The sequence below is a fragment of the Chamaea fasciata genome, unplaced genomic scaffold (genome assembly GCF_029207755.1).
Source record: "Chamaea fasciata isolate MVZ Bird 193981 ecotype frontalis unplaced genomic scaffold, bChaFas1.0.hap1 SCAF_7, whole genome shotgun sequence".
Lineage (NCBI taxonomy): Eukaryota > Metazoa > Chordata > Aves > Passeriformes > Sylviidae > Chamaea > Chamaea fasciata.
The window spans coordinates 34,013,815-34,035,695 of NW_027094092.1; positions in this window are offsets into that span (position 1 = coordinate 34,013,815).

The window sequence follows — 21,881 nt, forward strand, 5'->3', positions numbered from 1 at the left end:
CAAAAAACCAAAGCAGCTACTATTATTATGAATAATAATAATAATAATAATATAGATATAGATAATAATGATAATAAACCCCCTAATGATTGGGTTTTATAAGGATTTTTTTTTAATTGGTGGTGTACATATCTCATGATGTACTTCAGCTTCCTCTTATAAAAAGAACTGGAGTTAAAAAAAGGTGGGTAAAAGAGGTAATGCCTTCAGCAGAAACCTTTAAAAAGCTAAACATCACTGTGCTGGTCTTATCTGGAGGAGAGTTAATTTCCTTCACAGTGATTAGTAAAGGTCCATGTTTTGAATTTGTGCTGAACACAGCGATAATAATATAAAGATGTTTGAATTATTGCTGGGCAGGACTTACGCAGAGCCAAGGCTTTGCCTGTTTTCCATACTACCATACTTGCACAAAAGTCACGGATCCATGTCAGATTGGGAGGAGACACAGCCGGGACAGCTGACCCCAACTGACCAAAGGGATATTCCGAACCTGATGAAATCATGCACAGTGTATAAAGTGGGGGAACAAAAAGGGGGGAAGATTGGAGTTATAACATCTGCCTTCCCAAGTTACCATTACGTGTGATAGGGTTCTGCTCTCCTGGAGGTGGGTGAACACCTTCCTGCCCATAGGAAGGACTGAGTGCATTCCTTGGTTTACTTTGCTTACATAGGCAGCGCCTTTTAAAAATTCTGTTGAACTGTCTTTATCTCAACCCATAAATTTTCTAGATTTCACATTTCCTTTCTCTCTAATCCCACTGGCGAGGGAGTGAGTGAGCAGCTGCAGAGTGCTTGGTTGCTGGCTGGGGTTAAACCACATCAAAACCCACATCAAATAACACAATATATTTTCATAGCAGCAAAGTAGACAATTAATTACTGAAAAACAGAAGAAATCTCTTTGAGGAAATCAAACCTGAAACGTTTTTTTCCCCACATATGTAAGGCAGACTATTCCTGTCATTTACTCAGCACCAAAAATATATATTTAGAAAAACCCTCATATGTTAAAGCAAACTTATATTGTGTTTTAATGAGTGATGGAGAAGGAAATGTTACCTTTACACCTCTGTCAAGTCTATACTTAAAAACTTTTCCCATTGCTTTGACTTTTTACATTTGCATTGAGGAAGTTGGCAAGAGCTATCAAAACCCAAGTAGTGTAACTTGAAAGCCAACTGCACAAAACAATCAGGGTCTAGCGGGATGTATAATAAAATATGCCAGATTGTGTCATTATAATGCAATTTTGGAAGAATTATACATATTCATTCTTCTCATTTAGCAGCTGAATGACAACAAGCAGGTGAGAACATCTATATGATACATCAAGCAAGACAGTTGCCATTATGAACAAAACATAAAAGAGTGTGACAGAGCTGAAAAATGGAAGGAATGTTCTGCTCATACCTTGCAGGCATTGTTATTCTTTGATAGTGAAATGGAGCTTGCTGTGGAGAGGGGTATGTCTTGCTGTCATTGTAGGTAATATTTCTGTGACAAATTGCAAGAAGTATGTATTTCTTAATAAAATTCTCAATAAGTTATTTAAAGGTATTCTTAGTTTCAGGAAACTGACAGGTTCTTCTTATTTCTATTGTTATGTACACGATTTTTTTTTCTTTCTGTCAAATGAAGGCTAGATTCACTAATGAACTCCAAAAACATGACTTTCTATTGTAATAATGAAAAATAAAATTACACCATGACATTACTGAATGACAAAATAATGAACTCCCTTCCCTATTTCTAAAATGTGTTTTGGATTGCAAAATGCCTCTTTGTATCTGTGAAACAAATAAATAAAAAAATCCTCTCTGATCTCTGATTTTTCCCTTTCTCTCCAAAGTTTTTCAATGCAACACTGACAAGCTGCTGTTTCTTGTCCTTCAAGCCACAGTCATTCTCTGACAAATTTTATCGAAACAGATCTGCCTCCAAAGAATTAAGAGTTGTTGCTTTGTAACAAGATTATATTAAAAAATACATGAACTTACAAAGGCATGTCATATATTGTAGAAAAAGGAAGGATATGATTGATGTTTTGGTCTGGACTATATTTTCAATAACAGATATTCTATAATAAAGAAATGCTTACACAGTTGAAATGACTAGACAACATCTAGACCACTGTTTGCTATTCTTTTCTGCAGTAAGACATTAAATTGTAAAATTCTGTTTGGGATTATTCACATTTCTTCAGGAAAAGAATAAGTTAATGGCTGGGTGTTCATGACACCTGAAACATTGCAAGACATGACCTTTCATAGCAGAAAGATTCATTCTGATATATGGTAGATTTCAAATAATACTGATAAATCTTGAACCATCTATAAAATATCATTTGACATGAAAGTATGTATCATCATTTGGATGCTGAATTATAATCAGTGATCACTGAAACTCAGGTAAATCTTTTTTCCTTCCAATATTAAAAATAATTTGGCATGATTTTATGCATAAACTTATTTATCAGATTTCAACACCATTACCAAACTAGCCATTTTTATGACTGTGAAAGACTGTGAGAGAAAGATTTCCATGGACGTTTAGTGGAAGAGGTATAAAAAGTAAAATGCCTTTTTATTTAGAATCAAACACCATTAACTGCACTTTTCAAAACAGAAGTGTGTGGTGGGATCTGTTCTTCAGTAGCCTTTAAAACCTATTGAAGTAGGACTAGAAGAATTTTTGGAAAATTGAAATTATGTCTGAAAATAAATAATACTTTAAGATCCTACTCTCTGCTCTTGACATTGTCACCTAAGATTTCTCCCTTCTGTAAAAGTCAGAAATTTTTGTCTCTTGATCTACAATTAATTTTCTTTGGATGGAAACATTTGCATTTCTTCTCATCTCATTTCTAATCTTCCTGAATCATAAGTGCAGATAAGTACAATTTCCCCTTCATTGGCATGCTTTACATTAATGGCAGACAATCTTAAGCATCAAATCTGATTGCATACTGACTGTATTTGGTCTTTAGGCTTAAGTGGCAATTATAAGATCTACAAACAGCAGATGAGTAGAAGAATTTGAATTGTTTTGCCATACCAGAAATGTGCTGAGAGTTTTGGCAGGCATATGAACTTTTTGAACAGGTAATGAAAACACTGGGCATGGGACATATGAAGGAAATTACTGTGAGATAAAACAAGCTACTCACTCTACTCAGTATGTGTCTGTGGTGAAGGAAAGCAAAGGCAGTACTGAGTGCAATTGCATAGAATACAGGGCACTGAAAGGACTCAGCCTGTATTTCAGGACAGTGTTTGTGGTGGAATTTCCAGACATTGAGGCAAACGATTATAAAACTTATCATAGATTTATACAGTCATTTAGGTTGAAAAAAATCCTTAAGATTAAGACAGCAATAAACCTAACACTGCCATGTCTACCACTTATACCTACATGGAAAATTATATATCATCCCATGTAACTGTTCATAAGTAATGGTGCATATCAACGCAATGCAAGTCTGTGGGTAGCAAAAATCAGTTTCAAAACTTGCTAGCTCAACTTCAGAAACTGGCTTTGAAAGAATAGTATTGTGTTTCTGTATTATACATGAAGGGCCCAAAATAAAATCACCTTGATTTTCTGAAACATACAAGAGTGTACAGGTTACTGCTGCATCCATTTCTATATTTCATTTATATGCTTGCAAAATTTAGTAAATAGAAATATTTCTAAGTTAATATATTTTATTCCTTTTTACTTCCACTGATGTTTCATTGTGGTCCCAGTTGCTCTCCAGTGTCTATAAAATATTTTGCCTTTACATAAGAGGTATATAATTTTTTAGATCAGTGTTAGTTTGTCTCAAATTTTATACTCTTTTAAAATCAAATTTTCTATATTTCAGGAGTTTTCAACTAAAAATACATATGGTTACTGAAAACAATAATACTTACTATTTAGGATTGTAGCATAAGGATAAACAAATGTTAATTAGGACACAGTCACTTAGAAGATCCCTTTATCACTCCAGCAAGAGGAGTAATGAATTATTACAAACATTAAAATTATAAAATAGGAGCTGATCTGTTAATGGAATTTTTCAATTCTTTGTTTTACATGCATGAGTTACACATTTATTTTAAATGTGTTTGTTTCCTATGGGTCTTTGATTTGGTTGATTGATTTAGCTTGTAAATAAAACCTTAAATTTTTGCCTTATTTTGGAATTATGGCAGTTCTGTCCACTGGGTACTTCATCAGTCTCAGATTAAGAATTCGCAGAACATATTCTAATCTCTACCTACCCCTTTGACATTTTGGATGGATTAAAATAAAGTCAATATATCCCATCATAGAAATTGTCTGATATTTTACTCAAATCTGTAATCTATCCCATACATTCTACCTATTCAGATTAATTAATTATTATAAATACTTTTAGTATACATTGGCAATTGTTGGAATATTTCTGTAAACACATTGCTGGGAACACTGTACACATATCAGCCGAGGGCTACACTCCAGAAATCAGCCTCTGGAGGGCATGGAGATAAGAGAAATAATGACTCTACAAGTTAAAGCTTATTAATTCTGCGCTTCAAGAATGACCATTGTTATGTATCTTCTGCTGGTGAGTATCAGGTGTGCAGACTTGAAAAGGTAGCTTCATACTGTAACATTTGGATCTACAACCTGCTACCATATTTTCTATGACAGTAAGATTTTCTGGATTAATTTGAAGAACAGGAATGATTTAGGGCAAAATGTCTTTTTAGTCCATGGCATAAAAGCGGGCAAAAATAACTGACTCCAAAAGTTGCCATTTGGCATGAAGCAAGCAAGCAAACATTCTGGATGCATTTTTCCAGCAGTTCAATGATTTATTATAATAATTTGTTTCCCACACAATTTCTAGATACCACATCTGCTTGGACTTATTTTACAGCTGCAGAAGACAGGTAAGCCAAGGGCTCACTTGTTAGAAAACCTGAATAAAATTGAAACATGGTCTGTGGTCTCCTTTTCCCCTGCTAGAATATACAGGTACCACAGCTGAACTGGCCATCTTGGAAGCTTCCAAATTAGTTAGAGACTTATGAGCTAAATGTCTTTGTTTCTAAACCCTTTAAGGACTTTTATCACTATATATGTTTGGAGCATGTTGTTGTGGGTAAGGAATAGGCTAGCATCCACAATCATTTTCATGCAAAGACTTGCAGACCTCCCTTAAAAATTCTGGCTGCTGGCAAATAAATTCCAAAGGCAATTTCTGGCTATAAACTTAATGCAACAAAGAGTAATAAAGAAACAGAGTAATAAAATAAAAAACCCCTGAAATTAGTTTCAGACCATGACTGAAGATGAGGACACGAACAAGGTAAATTCAATCGTTGTTATGGACCTATGCAAGTCATATACTGAGTTTATAAGTATTGAATGGCTCTTGTGACTCTAAACTCTTTTTCTGGATGGGTTATCCAGCACTAATACAAAAATAATAGATTTGTTTCTCATTTCTTGGACAGATCTATGTTTTCTAGGCTTTCTAGAATTTTGCATGTTGAACACTAATGGAGAAGTTGGATTATCTTCTGGAGCCAAAGATCACATTTTAAAAAATAGGAAAATATAGTAGAAAAGAACCAAATTTCTTCAAGAAAGTTTGAAGAAAAGAATATATCAGTCATTGTCCTGAATAATTGGAAAAAAAATTATCACTTTTTCAGAATAGTGCTTAGTCAGAAACCTATGGTAAATATCTATGACAATTTATTTCAGTTCATCATACAAGTCATAATCTCATTAGTGCAGAAAACAGTGATTTATTGTTTTGAATTGAGAGCAACAGTGTAGTATCTATCTGTAAGTTCCTGTCAGGGCATTAAAGAAATCAGGAACATGAATAAAACTTTTATTTTTAACTTATGTGAAGTCTATTTTTTGTTAGTTTGCTGAGAAGCAGCTCACGTCTTCCCAGCCTATAATATAAAATTTTGCTGACCAGTATTTGTGGTTTTTTCATTACTGAAGTTGTATTTGTTTTAAGGGAACGAAGTATCTTACACCAGTCCTGACTAATCAACAAGATACACCCTATTCTAAAATGGAAGATAAAATAATGTCAAGATGTGAATCACCTTGGAGATGAATTAAATTGCTGTAAGACAAATAATTTACATTTAAATAACTTATTTCCTTTTCACCTAATTTAAAAGTAATTTTTACTCTTTCTCAACTAATACCTAAATTTATGAGGTAGTTTGATCATATTTGCACAATAAAATTGAAAATTTTAGGTATGGTAGGTAATCAGTTTTAGTCTCCTCATCTGTGTTTCCAATCTCATTACAGATTGCAATTTTCAGTGCAGATTACATGATGACCCATCAGTGGCTTTGTTGTTTCTGAATTACTGATTCCTCAACTATTGCCAGATAAGAACAAAGACTATGCATCAGTCTGACAGCTTGCAAACAGAAAATGGGCTTGTAGGATTGGATTTAAATCCCAGGTGTAGGGGATAATTACCACATCAGTCATGCAGTAACTGAAAAATGGTATTTCAACAAGAAAAATTGCATTCCTTTTATAGTGCCAACAGAAATCATTTTTTGAGGCTTCATACTGATTCAGTGCATCATTACTTGTGCACTGTACTCATTAAATGTAATGTTTGTTACAACCTTAAAAACTTATTGTTTCAGATACTTTTGTGGCTGAGTTAGCTCAAATCAAGGTTTGTGAAACCTTTATAATGGTGAGGTCATTCAAAGGTATAATATACATTATACAAGGGAAACAGCAGAACCCAAACATCGAAAACCTTTTCTGCTTCAGGGAAAAAAAAAAAGGACACTAAAGTAGAAAAGCATAAATCCTACTTTAGAAAATCCTCTGGGGTTAGACCCTTTGATGCAGGCCTTTCATTAAACTAAATAGAATGGTAAAAATCATCATTTGTGTGGGCTTATTTATACTTTTCAGTAAACAAGATACTGTTATCAATTAATTATTTTCTAGGCCAACAAATCAAAAGCATGATAAAAATAAACCATAAGGAAACTAAATCTTTAATGTTACACTATTGAAGCAGAACTTTACTGTATCATTTATTTTATAGATTGACTATGGTCAATTTTACTTTATTATTAAACAGACAATAAAGCAATAAGAAGGTTTAACAGACTACTCTGTGGGTCCAGAAAATTAGCAACTGGCAATCTGAAGGAAGGAGAGGGAAGATGAACTTGTTCCTTATTTCAAATGGAAATACTTTCACTTGTGTCAACACTCAATGTCTGAATTTTGCCAGCTGGGCCATCCGTGCTCTGAATTTCCCATGGATAATTTTGGCAATACCCAACTGAGGCTTGTAATGGCAAATGTCCTCTGCAGTGTATTTCTCTAAGCTTAGAAAGTGAAGAGTTAAGGAGTTTCACACGAACCACTTCTGGCTTTAGGAAGCAAGCAGGCGTACTTGGATTATTTAAGGAAGCATAGAGGAAGATTCAGTCAGTTCCAGGCTAGGTGAAAAGGTAATCTCAGTGAGACAAAACATGAACATGCCATCCTCAGAGCTTTTCATCTAGCTTTCCATGTCTATAGTTTCATGTAGTTTGCCTGGTTTGTCTTTGGCACTCTTGCAATTAATTGTATGTCAGATACGCCTTAACTTCTGGAGAAGCTGTGAGGCAAGGCAACAGTTTACAAACCACTACCAGTGTTTTAGACACCATTACTATTCAGCCTACAAAAAGAAACCTCTTACTTTCATCCAACTTAAATTTGTTTTCCTCATTCATTTGGACTTTTCAGGCACATGTGGAATGAACCCTTGGCCTACAGAAAGTTTCAGGGCTGAATACTTCTACCTCAAATGAATTTCATGCAAAAGGTTTAAGGTGCCCCCGAGGTATTTTTTTTAATTCAGCACTGATATTCTCACAGAGTGCCTCTGCTTAATTGTCTCCAAAACCAGCTTCCACATATATTCAGGAATAATACAGAATACAGCAAAAAGCAATTGGGAATTTTACATAACACTGGCAAGACTTTGAGGCTCAGAGAAAATTTGGATGCTTTTTTTTTCCAGTGTATTACATTCTTTAAGAGATAAGTCCATAACATTTTGCTCAAGGGTCTGGTCTTGTAGAATTTGAGCAAATTAAAACTTTCTTTTATTGTTTGGTACTGGTAAATGAACATTGTTCATGATGCCACTTAATTCAGTTTCGTGGGGAGGGGGAAGAACTGTGTCAAAAATTTTGTGTCTGAACCTTTAGAGAGAATATAAAAGACCCCTTGACATAAATCTGTTGGTATTTTCAGTGGGAGTACTTCAAGAGACTGTAAGAGAAGTGAAAAAGAGACTGTCTCAATTTTAATTGATTCAGTGTCCTGAATGTATAGAATGAAGATTCACAGGTAATAATACTGCCATGTACTTCAATAGAAAGAACATAATATGAGTGTATTGATTTCCAACTTATTATTTGTTTTTGTAGCTTGCATTAATTTGCACTGTCTTCTGAGGACTACTCTAACAGTTGCACATAAAAGAAATTAGTTACACAGTAGTGGTTTTAAAGGATTTTATGAAAACTTGGAATGGTAAGTGCTGTGATCCTAAGAATAATAATGTGCACTTGCAGATCAGGTGGTAGTATTGCTGCATTGCTATCTCACCAAGAATGAAACTAGAAGTTAGTATTTTGTTCTGGTCTGGAAGTGCCAGCTCCTGTAATGCTGCGGCGAATTGAATTTAACTGCATGATTGTTATAAGTGACTTACATGTCATAGATAAATTGTGGGGTCAATACAAAGCAGATTTAGGGATTATAAAATATTTTGCAATTGTGCAGCATTTTGAAGACAAATGGGTTTTATATCTGACTTTCTTTTTTAGTTTTCATGAAGTTTTTTAATCTCAAGCATCTTGACTATTTTGGGTTCTCTTTATTCTAAATGAAATATATTTAAGAAAAATTAACATTAAAATGTTCTTATTACGATAAGTCATGCCCTTATTGCAATTTTTAGTTATTTTCCGTGTGCAATGAACTGCATCAATCTTCATGCATATGCTCTGAAGCAATGGCTGTTCTGGAGGATAGCACTAACACTATATGATTATAATATATCTTACAAATATGTCTTGAAGATATTCAGTGACATGAATATTACATCTCTAATATAGGAATGAAAAATATTTTCATTTTTATTTCTTCTCAAGATTAATATTGGTTTTTTTTCCTTTCATTCTTTTGTTTGTACCCTAAGACACAAAATTATCAGGCAGTCAGTTAACTTGAACGCAACAAATATAAGGACAGCAAACAGGTAAATGGGCATGCAAAACACTAATTTACACTTGCAAAACAGGTAATTTCACGCACTGGTGGTAGCCTGCACATGCAATTATTCATCTTGTTCATGCATATGCATTGCTTCAGCACAATTACCTTTTTACATATGTGCATATATTTCATTGGCATAGTTTAGTCAACGATATTTAGTCATTATGATTTTTGTGCATGTTTAAACCCTGCTGTGTTCATTCAGAATAGAATATATGCTCATGATCCTTTTGCATCAGGTAGCTATATAATATCAGTTTATACTGGTCTGTCAAGAAAAACAGCTTTGATAAACCTTAAGGTTCAGTGCATTCCATACTATACAATCTCTTTTTTTTTTTTTTTCCAGTAGCAAACTTCACTTTCACAAAACATGCACCTCCATCTTCTTTACACATTAGACTTTCAATATTTTCAAGGAAAATATATGAAGCAAAAGCACAAGATGTGGTGGGGTAACAAATATTTAAAATATGTTATACTACCATTTTCACTGTATAACATTATTAAAAAGAGCTCTAGTCTAGTTATAATAATTGCAGATTCTTAAAATTTCAAGTGTTGCCATTTTATATTGCAAAATGAGAAATGCCAAAGAAGTCATATCAGACCCATTTCAACAAAAATGGTCATATAGAACTTCTCTTACAGTGGAAATTGTCATACTTTTATTCTGACTCCTTCCACATAATAGATGTGGAAAAGTCAGAGGTCTCCCTCTGAAATGCACCTGAAATACAATTTAAACTATGTCATTGTCATGCACCCTGTTGATCTGGACCCTGAATGTGACCCAGATAATGAACTCCCCAGCTTGAACTTGGATGTGCCTATAGACCTGCCCAGAAATTGTGGTGCTGTGTCTGAACCTCATGATGGTCTCCAGGACTTGCTTCTAACCTGGACCCATTGACTTAATTTCCCAGCTTCTCCTCAGACACATATCACCACTGTGGATTTTTCTTAACAATCTGCCTGTCCTAATCTGTCTCCCCCTACCCTACCCGTGGCTGGGACAATGGGACAGGCCCTGGCTACAAGGCACACATCGGGAGTCCATATGGTTTGTAACATCCCGACTGTAGGGCAACACCAGCTTGTGCAACCAGAGTCTGCATAATTCAGCATCCATGGGCTAGCAGCATTCTCTGTGCCTGTCTCAAACACCAGGTTACTGGCAAAACAAAGGTCTATGGAATGTAATATATGTTAAACTCAACAAGCATGGAAGCACTCTCCTCAGCAAGAGGCACTGTTACTAGATTAGAAAGGGACCTACCACATACACAAAGAATCCTTTCTATGTTTTACTAGGCCTAAATTCAGACACAAGAAGAATACACTGGAGAGGACTTAATGACTGCAGAAATCAGTCCATCCACAGACTGTGAACCTATAAAATTTGAATGACACACTGTTCCTTTAAATATGGCTGTATTTATGAAAAGAGCAGTACATTTCCCATTTTGAAATGGGAAACTGGGATTAAGACCTGTCCCTATTCCTCTCTGTTCTCACCAAATTATATTATTTAACAGCTAGCCATATATTTCAGTTCCCAAATCTCAAACAATTACTTCTGGGCCATTACAAGAATGGAAACTTTTGGCTTGAGAAATAACTGCTTTGGAAAAACAACAACAAAAAAACCCTAAAAAATCTGATTGGATGGTTCAACTAATTTTTTCATCAGTTTTCAGAGGAAGAAAAAGGCAAATCTATTGCCAAATTTTGGTAAACAGCTTCAGATATGCAAAAATGGGTGAAATATAAAGTTACTCTATAGTTATGATATTGGGTAGGATTTTCAAAGTCATCAAATATTTCCACCATCCAAGAATCATTGTATGTCAATAGAACTTGGTCCCTTCCCTCTTTTCCATGGATGAAAACTGACAAATTTCATTTGAGCTAAAGGAATGTAAATTTAGTGACCTTGCAGTATTTTAAAAGGGCCTGGAAGAGCGCTGTAGACCGATTATTTAACAGGGAGTGTAGTGATAGGACAAGGGGTAATAGTTTTAAACTGATGGGAAGGTAGATTCTGGTTAGACATTAGGAAGATATTTTTTACTCTTAGGGTGTGGGGAGAGTGGAACAGATTTCCCAGATAAGTTATGGATGCCTCGTCTCTTCAGACACTCAAGGCCAGTGTGGATGGGGCTTTGAGGAGTCAGATCTAGCAGATGTCCTTGACCATGACAGGGCATTTTAACAAGGTTTTTTTTCATGTAATTTCTAAGCCAAACCATTCTATGATGAAAACTATATTCTACTTAAAACTCACATTCAAAATAATCACTGTATTTTTTTAAATAAGGCCAAATCTGTTTATACCCAAATAAGTTTTATAGAAAAGAACCCAGGTAAAGGACCTCCAGTTCTTTCTTATTTTATGAGTCCATGAAAAATTGATTTTAAAAATTTGTGTTCCTGAGACATCTTTTTTTTTTTTTCCCCAGACTGAACTACACCCAGAAGATCAATTGAAAGAAAAGGAAGAAGAAAAGAAATCCTTGGCTTTAAGCAGTATGCACACTCTTGTCTGCTTGCCCTTGTCTTAACTTGAGCTATAACTAGAAGAAATATTACACTATTAAAAATAGTAACAGAAATTCTTGGTGCCAATCAACACCCGATCTCTTCCTGTATTTGGGGGTGTATAGCATAAAACAATGAACTAGGCAGATATATATACATTCCAAATCCTAACCTTGTTTTATGGTTAGAAAACTCATCAGTAGAACAATCCAGAATATAAGTCCTTGGCTTGAGCTGACAATAACATTCTTTCTCTTATAAGACTATTTATTTATTTATTTATTTATTTATTTATTTATTTATTTATTTTTAAGTGTTTTGTGTGTAGATGGGGCTTTTATTTTTATCTATGTGTTAGGATTAGGTTTGGTGTTACAGTTATGGATTGGAAATCCAGCACTTCAAATGACCAGCTTATTCTGGATACTGCCATGACTTCAAAGGTATGGCAAACAAAGTATCTTTGGAATGGAAATGGAAAGTGTTGTGAGAGGAGCTTATTCTAGAGCCTGCAGCCCTGAGAAAAAGCTGATGGCAATGAAGACAACCTAATTCTTAATTTTTCTAATTGGAGTAGTTTTCTTCTGTTAAATTGATGTTAGGGCTTGTTTGGAGGTTAAATTTCAGTTTTAGAAACTAGAGCATTAATATCAATATTTCCTTTCAGTGTCCCCAAGATCTGTAAAATTTTAAAGCGGTCTGGAAACCTAAGTATCAATGACCTAAGCCCTTTCCTACTAACTTAATAATATGAAGGCTTTGCTACAGCCTGTCAGTTTGGTGTTGTTCCAGCATGACCTCAAGAATATATGTCACATGGTTTTGGGATGTAGTATGAAAATATAGGGGAGTTTCAATGGATACAAGCCAACACATGCAAGAGAATCAAAATTAATATAAATAGTCTTGGAAAAAAAAGGCTAGCCGTTGAATACAAATAAACTAGATAGCCTGAGCATTAAAGGTGGCCTTGAAATTCACATTTTATGACTCTATAAAACAAACTGGGAATACAGTGGGAGTTAGGGTTTATATCTGCTGCATCTAAACATGATGTCTCCTTCTCCTTCAGATTAAATGACAAGCATAAGACACTAAGTTATGGAGGAGTGACATCTGGCTTCTCCACAGACACCTCAGGCAACTGTAGTAATAGCTTTGGAGATGGCTGTGTATCTGTAATAGAGTTAAGTTTGTTGTTTGGATTGTATTACCCTCTTACTCCCCTAGACATTTTGTCCTATAGCTCATATCGGAATTACTGAACCACTCATAACACTGACTTATAAGCCTTTTCTTGTATTTCTATCTGCTACTGTTGTGTTGGGTTTTTGGGGAGTTTTTTGGGTTTTTTTTTTCCTCTCAGGAGTCTGTGAGCATACTTTGAAAAAAACTTCCAAAGGAAGGTTTTGTCAATTGGAACAAAAGGAATAGTTCTAATAATAATGGTTAAAAAGAAGAAAAAAAAATCTTACAAGATGAGTGTGTATAGAAATATAAGGGAAATCATAGCAGGCAGTATTTCTAACTCAGAGCTGAAATATTCATGAATGCAATCAGGTCCAAATAGTTGCCAATTTGATGAGGAAAATATACTTCCTTCACTCTTTTTTTTTTTTTTTTTTTTTTTTTTGGCATATAATAAAATAGCCAGTTATAAAACCTGTATTTTGAAACAAAACCACTTTTTAGCTCTCTATTTTATATTGTAGCTGATTGATCTATGTGATGTGTAAAACCTGGAAACATTGATTGGATCCATTTATTTCCTGGAAAAAATCTGTATGTAGCTCAGGCAGATCTCCTCAGTTTATGAGAATCATCTATATGGCATATAAGACTAGTATTTTCATATTTGCAGGCATCAGATCTGAAGCACTTTAACTATTCCTTGCTGATATACTTACAAAACTAGGCTTCGAATATCAGCTGGCAAAAAATAATTTAACCCGTAGGCAACAATACCATCTTCTGTCCTGGCTATGAGGTAATTTGCCTTCAGAGGGAACCTGAATTCAGTGGAAAGAGATACAGCACAGCTCCTATACAGTCAGACAACAACCAATCCAGCTGTGATTTCTGGTTTCCTGTGGGACACAGGACCACGAGGGGATATCTGCATGTCTCTCTTTTGATCTTAAAAGCACTACAAAGTTAGAAACCTATCTGCCCTGCAATTCTATCTTCTATAAATTATATGACAGGGCTATGCTTCATCTACTTTTGTGTCTGAACATGAACGTGAACTGTATTTTGTGGTGGCAGAAATGACATATTATTCCACTGGTACTGTGGCTTTCATGTCATCTTAGGACTTAAAACATCCAGAATATCACCTTCATCTCTTGATCCTTCAAGAAAATAGGTATCAATGATAGTGAATCCAGTAATTCAGATGCACTAATGAGACAAATAAAAACAATTTTAAGTTGTGACCCTTAGACAGAAAGATTAAACATCTTGTCTGAAATAAAGTAAAAAGATCTTACCATTTGTAGTCTGTGCTTCAGCTGTGCTCCATACGCACCATTTTGCCTCCTCTGGAACTATTAAAATAATAAAAAAATAATAAAATAATTTGTTTGTTTTTCTAACCACTGGGAACTTACAAGTAAATTTCTAAGCTAGAAGAAACTTGTTACAAAATTGAAGATACTTAATGTTCAAGATACACATTATCATTATCAGAGTCTCAACAATTTGTACACAGATCACAAAACATAATAGAAATGTCTTTAATTAAATTTGTGAAATTTTTATAAGGCTGGAAAATTGTTTTTCTATTTTTTCAAATCAAAAGAAGCACCATTTATACATTATTGCCAACATGAAATGCCTTTCAGTTATGAGTTATTCTTAGAAACAGTGAAACCTTTTCAAAAGTTGTCAGTCTCTTCTGTCTTCCTCAACACAAACTTCAACCTTATTAAAAAATCAGGACTGCTGGTAAAGGTGTGAACAGATGTTTTATCTCCACATTTTGTGCATAAATGCAAGTACTTGGATGTAAATTGATCAAACTGTTGAAACAAATCATTTAAGATTTGTGCAGTGATTAATAATAGATGCCAGTAATCAAATCTTCCTGCCACCAGCACATCTGTTACTGAGAATTTCTGGTTTGCCCTATTATGCAAATGTGCAATAAAACAAATAAATTACTTGATTTAACAGCTGGCTGAAAAACATTATTTTTAGGCGATTTTTTTATTGTATTGTTTTTTGCCACTGATAGCCACTTGATGTAGACTAATCCAATTATGCATTGTAGTGTTACAGAATGGGGGAGGGAACCTACCAACTCTGCTCAGAAACTGCTGCAGAATTTTAAAGATATTCAGAATTTCTCAGACACTCATGGGTTCTGAAAGTACAAAGTACACAGGAGATGAGAGTTTTCCTTGAATTTAATACTTCAGAAATACCTTCATATTATTTGCCTCTTCAATACTAGAAGCGTCACTTAAATAAGTAAACGTTTGTGGGATCTTGAAAAGACCAGCATTTGATTCATCACAGCACACCAAAATAATTATGATCTCAAAAATCTGCTTCTGGACATTTGGGCTGATAAGCTCATGAATTGAAGAGAGGGAAATATCATCACAGAATTACACTTGATTTAAGATAAATTTAGACTACATTGCTTGGTTATGGATGCTGCAGATTTCAGCAACCTTTGGCACCAGGCTCACAGAATCATAGAATCATAGAAGTTGAAAAAGACCTTTAAAATCATCAAGTCCAACCATTAACCAAACACTGCCAAATCCACCACTAAATTCTGTCCCTAGGTGCCCCATCTGCATGTCTTTTAAATGCTTACAGGGATGCATGAACCACATCCCTGGGCATCCTGTGCCAACGCTTGACAGCCCTTTCATTGAAGACATTTTTTTCTAATATACACTCCAACTCTGTCCTGGTGCATCTTGAGGACATTTCCTATTGTTTTGTCACTTGTTACTGAGGGAACTTTCAATTTTTAAAGCACCATAATTTTCTCCCTTTTTTGTCTCAGGGGTGTATGACAGGTTGTGTGAAATTTGTCTTATTTTTTTCTGCTGTTTCCCAAGTGTATATTGGAAGAACTAAGATTACGTTTACTTCTGTAGGATGGAAGAAAAACTAAAGAAGGAAAAAAAAGAAATAGTAAAATGTCAATTTAAGAGAACTTTACTCTGGAAATATTTGTTCTCTTTATTTTTTTGTAACCAAACATATTTCTCCCAAAATTTTATATGCTGAATTACACATTTCATGCAGTAGTGCTATAAAACCAGACGAACATTAATTTCAAACAAACATCATCTTTCAGCTCCCTGAGTTACCAGATAACCAGCTGTGTCAGCAACATATATTGCTCTAGAGGGACACATTTTAATATAGTCATCTCAGAACAGAATATGTTGCTTTATAAACCAAGTTCAAAAATAGCCAAACAGATAGACAGAGGTAGAACTCACCCATTAAAGGCAGATGGTGTATAAATATTTTTGCTATTCTCAATGACTATCCAAATAATGGTGAAAAATTTTCATGTCCTTTTGTTCTGTATGAAAAAGATATAGGTATATGGGAAGCATAAAAGGGTATGTTACATAGTCATTATTCCATTTTGCTGAAACTAGAAATTCAATTTGTGTAGTATAATGTATCTTTCTCTCTTTAAAAGGTGATTATCAGAACATGTTAACAAACATTTTGATCCAAATATCAAAGTCTGTCAGGGTTTTTTTCTTCTCTACTTTTTTTTTTTTTTTCCTGTCTTTTTATGTGTTGCAGGAAATACAACTTATTTAGGAGAGATCATTGAGAGAAGGCATTACAATTAGCATAAAGGAAAAAAAATAGAATATTGTCAATTATCCACTAAGAAAAAAAATCTGAAAAATATCTGGACTTATTTGAATTCTGACAGATCTCCTCGGCTGAGAAACCAAGTTTCAGAAACAAGAGGAATGGAATTCCTCTAACTCCTTGTCTTTACTGTCCTGATATTGGGAAGTCAAAAATCTCAAGTAAAACTTCCCAGCAATATTCTTTGTAGAGTTCTAAATGAAAGTCAAGTGTATAAAAAGGGTTAAACATTTTAAAACTATCGCTAAGTATGTGCGTGTGTGTGTTTCCCTTTAGTATTTTTGGCATGATGTGTAAAGCAATGATACTTCTTTTTATCAAAAGACGTTGGCAAAGCAAAGAAATAAATTTTTTTCTTGAAAAACACAGAATTGATCATGGTCTCTGTAGAGCTATTTAGTATCAAAAAGTAGGTATCTAGCAGTATTTCAGAAGCCTTAATGTATTCAATCACATTGGATTGTGAAAATATGGCACTGTCACTAATCAGTCTTGCTCCGTTCTGGAAAGTCAGCTGAAAAGCAAACATCAGAACTACTAAAGTAATATTAGATGCTTGTGTTACCTGATTTGTTCCCTAGTAATCTCATGCTTGATACATCATAGAAAACTTCAAATGATTATGTAGTTTCTTTTCTGCATTCTTTGTCCTAGGGACTCATTTTCCAGATTACTGAACTGATTCATCTTTCAGACAGTCTTTGCAGTGAAAAGAATGCTGAGAAAATACCAAACAAGCAAATAAGAGTTTTGCACTGTTTATGTAAAATTCAATGGATTATCTAGGGGAAAAGTACATTGTCCAGACCTCCTCAACCAACTCCATGTATTGCTCCTGCCAGTAAATAAAATGACAGAATTTAAGATTAAAAGATTAGTATTTAAAGTTGCAAATGTAACCAATTATGTTACCTTGTAATTATACAGTGAAATTTAAGACAGTCATGTGACTTTGAGAGTTTAACATTGCTTTCCATCTCTCAGTTTGTAGCTGTGTGGACAAAAATTTACTTATAATAGCAAACCTTTGGCGTAAAAGCAGTTCTGAGGATTCAGGGTACAAATGTGTTTGATCTGCTTTAACAAGGACATTGTTATCATTGTATTCTAGGACAGAACAATGGAGAAGAAGATATGTCACCAGATATACGTCCTTACAGTTTTGCATCTCTGCAGTGGTGTAGAGATTTGATTTACAACAGTTTTGAAAGCCTGGACAGTCTTCAAGGGAATCTTATGTGAACCAGAGAGTGACCCAACTTAATACAAAGAGCAGAGTTGCAATTCCCACATTCCTGTATAGATGGGGTTTGAGAAACTCACCATTTTCTCTGATAAGTAGTTAATAAATATTTAACAAGCAAGATAAGTAATCAGCAGGTTGACAATGATCATTCTTGCCAACACATGAGATTTGTTCAAAACGAAACAAACATTTGTAATTTGGTCAGTTAGCGGGAGTTGAATAACAGGAAATATAAAATAAAATCAATGCCTTTGTGGAGTTGCACCAAAACAGAATGAAAAAGAATGTGCACTTGCTGTGACAATACAGCAGAAACAATGATATAGGAAGGGGAATGAAAATCAATCACTTGATCAGAGAACAGAATTACTTTGATAGGATCAGTGGAATCACAGGAAATGAATGAATGAACTAAAGTTACAAATAAAACAAAAATTGTGTATGTATCTAAAATACACCTACTGTGTAACTGGGGAGGGCACTGGTATCATGAAAATGGCCACAGAATCCTGTGATAATAGAAATTGTAAAGAAAATAAAAATGAAATCTTTTGTTAAAACTTACAATGAAATCTGTAAGTCAGAGACAGTCAAAAACTGTACAACTGTCCTCACCAAATCATCCCCCTCCCTGGCCTCAGCTGTTCACAGATGTCAGTCAGCTGCTCTATATGCCCTCCATAAAGCACATTGAAAAACCCATATGGATTTGATTGTTTTTCTCTGCTAGCAAAGCAGAAATACAGAGGTATTGCTGAGCTAAAACTCTCATGACCTGATTGTATCTTGTTCACCTTAAATACCTCTTGATTTGAGCACTGTGTCTTGTCTTGCTTGCGTTTCAGACTACTCTCCTTCACAGATATCTGCGAGTTTGCAAGGCAAAAAGCAGTTACCATGTCCTCAGAGGCTTTCATTGAAAAGTGCAAGGTCAGTCTTACTCTACTACCTAAGTGCAGATCAGTATATGAAATGTAATCAGATGGTTGATGGTCTTTTCTCATGGAAGAAATGATCAGGCTCTTGATTTTTCTGTTTTCTATATAATTGTTAGCAACAATCTAAACCACCTATCACTGTAAAACCTATTGCAAACCAGGCTGCATTTGGATAGAAAAGCTGTATATTGATCTGATGCTAACCATTACACAGTTTTCTGATGGTGGAGAGGACATCATGTTTGCAGATCCTCCCCAGCATTTGGCATAATAAAGCAGAAGTGACTGCTAGCCATAACACATAGCAAGACCAAATACCACTCTGTGATAAGACCGACAGAGCCTCTGTGAGAATAATCAGTATTTTTTCAGTGAACTGTATGACAATCCAGCTAGTGGCAGAGACAGTGAAATAGACTGCCATAAAGAAAGCACATGTGTGGGTATTTTGTAACATCATTACAAGAAGCCAAATAATCCTCTACAGCACAAGTAATATTATCTATGCAGCTGACATGCACCACTGCTCAAAACAAAACTTATACTTAAGCTGAATCAGAATATCACTGTTTTCCCTGTGCTCTGAGATGTTTATAATTGAAATAAAAATAGCTGTTATTCAGTTCCATATTGTAGGAGATTTTCTTTGACCAAAAAATAATGAGGCTAGTAAGCTGCTTAGAACAAGTTCAAAATTTTCAACACAGTGCACCTCTTAGAAAATTCAGCTTCTGATAGCTTTCTTTAAAGTAAAGTATCAAAAATGACACATATAAGTTTAGAATATACTGCAGAATGTAAGCATTGTTCTTCAGAATGCCATTGATTCCAAAATGAGCCACTGGAAATAGTACTTAAAAATGCTCATTTTCTACTGAGCTCTGGCATCTTTGCACTTGTTTGGGAATGGGCAGTTCACACAGAGAAGTTGCAACCTCTATTGAATGAAAGTTACGAGTAAATTACAGAATGCCATTGACCGTGTAATGGAAACAATCACTGTTCTATTAGGGACAATCCTAGAAGACATCAAGAAGGCAGTCACTGCTAAGGCAGAAAACACACAGTAGACTGAAGAAGCAAGATGGTGTTTTAAGGACATGTGACAGACTTGGCCAACTGAGACAATGAAAAAAAAATCTTGTTACAATTGAATAATTTAGAAAACATCAACCATACAATTGCAGAAGTTAAACTTGTTGCTTAGGTAATGATTGATGGGATGAGCACTTCTGATATTGCTGAAAACTTTCTGTAGTAGATTACAGTAACAATGGAAGTGTTTAACCATCTGTCAATAAAAAAATGACAGGTCACAATATAATATGTGGAAATAGACTGCTCCAAGGATAGATTTAGGACAGCATTGAGAATAGTAGAAGTATGACATACTAATAAAAAAGAAAGATGATGCCACTGATCTAATTAAGGGTATATAACAGCCTAAAACATTAACTCATTCTTAGAAAATATTAAACACTATTATCTCCTGGAGGGACAATACAGCAGGACATAAAAAATACAGGAGGTTCCTGGACTGTGTTTATGATAACTTCCTTCTCCAAATGTTAGGGGAGAAGACAAGGAGAAGTCTAATGCCAGACCTTGTTCTCACAAACAAGGAGGGACTGGGTGGGGAATGTGAAACAAAAGGCTTTGGCTGCAGTGACCATGAAATGTTGACGTTCAAAACCTTAAGGGCAGTAAGGCGGATGCACAGCAAATGAATCTTGGAGTTCAGGAGAGCAGGTTTTGTCCTCTTCTGGGACCTGCTTGATTCACTGGAAAATCCTGTGAAATCCTTTGCAAGGATCACCTCATCCGAGCTCAGAAGTGATGCCTCTCAGCAAAGGGGAATTTAGCAAAAGTGCTGTGAGGCCTGCATGGATGAGCTAGGAGCTCCTGGAAAAACTCAAGCAGAAGGAAGCCTAGAGAGGGTGGAAGCAGGGACAGGTAGCCTGGGAGGAACATGAAGAAATTGCCTGAGCAGCCAGGGATCAGGTTGGTAAAGCTAAAGCCCTGATAGAATTAAACCTGGCCAGGGATGTCAAGGACAATAAGAAAAGCTTCTATCGGTACATTAGTTATAAAACCAAGACTAAGAAGAATGTGGACCAGATCTGGAAGGAAATGGGAAATCTGGGTAATTGGGATATGGAGAAGGTTGAGGTACTTAATGATTATTTTGCCTCGGATTTCAAAGACAAGTGCTCCAGACACACTAGTCAAACCACAGAAGACAATGGCGGGGACTGAGTGCAGCCTCAGCAAGTTTGCCATTGACACCAAGCTGTGTGCTGAGGTTTACATGCTGGAGGGAAGGGATTCTGTCCAGAGAGATTTTGACAAGTTTGAGAGATGGGCCCATGAAACCCTTATAAATTTCAATGAAGTCAGGTGCAAGGTCCTGCAGCCAGGTCAGGGCAATCCCAAAAATGGGTACAGGCTGTGCACAGAAAATAGATTGAAAGAAGCCCTGGGGAGAAAGACTTTGGGAGTGTTGGTTGATGTGGAGCTCAACACAATGCAACAATGTGCACTTGCAGCCCAGACAGCCAACCCTATCCTAGGCTGTATCAAAAGCAGAGTGGCCAGCAGGTCACGAGAGGTTATTCTTCCCCTCCACTCCACTCCTGTGGCATCCCACCTTGAGTACTGCATCCAGCTCTGTGGGCCCCAGTACAAGAGGATCTGGAACACCTTTCCTATGAAGACAGGCTGAGAGTTGGATCTGTTCAGCCTGGAGAAGAGTTGGCTCCAGGAAGACTTTAAAATGTCTTTCTATTAACTAAAGTGGGCCTGCAAGAAAGATGGAGATGTATTTTTTACATGGCCATCTAGTACAAGGGGGACTGGTTTTAAATCAGTTTTAGCACAGTTTTAGATTAGCACAGTTTTAGATAGGTTACTAGGAAGAATTTCTTTACTGTGAGAGTGGTGAAGCACTGCAACAGGTTGCCCAAAGGACCCAT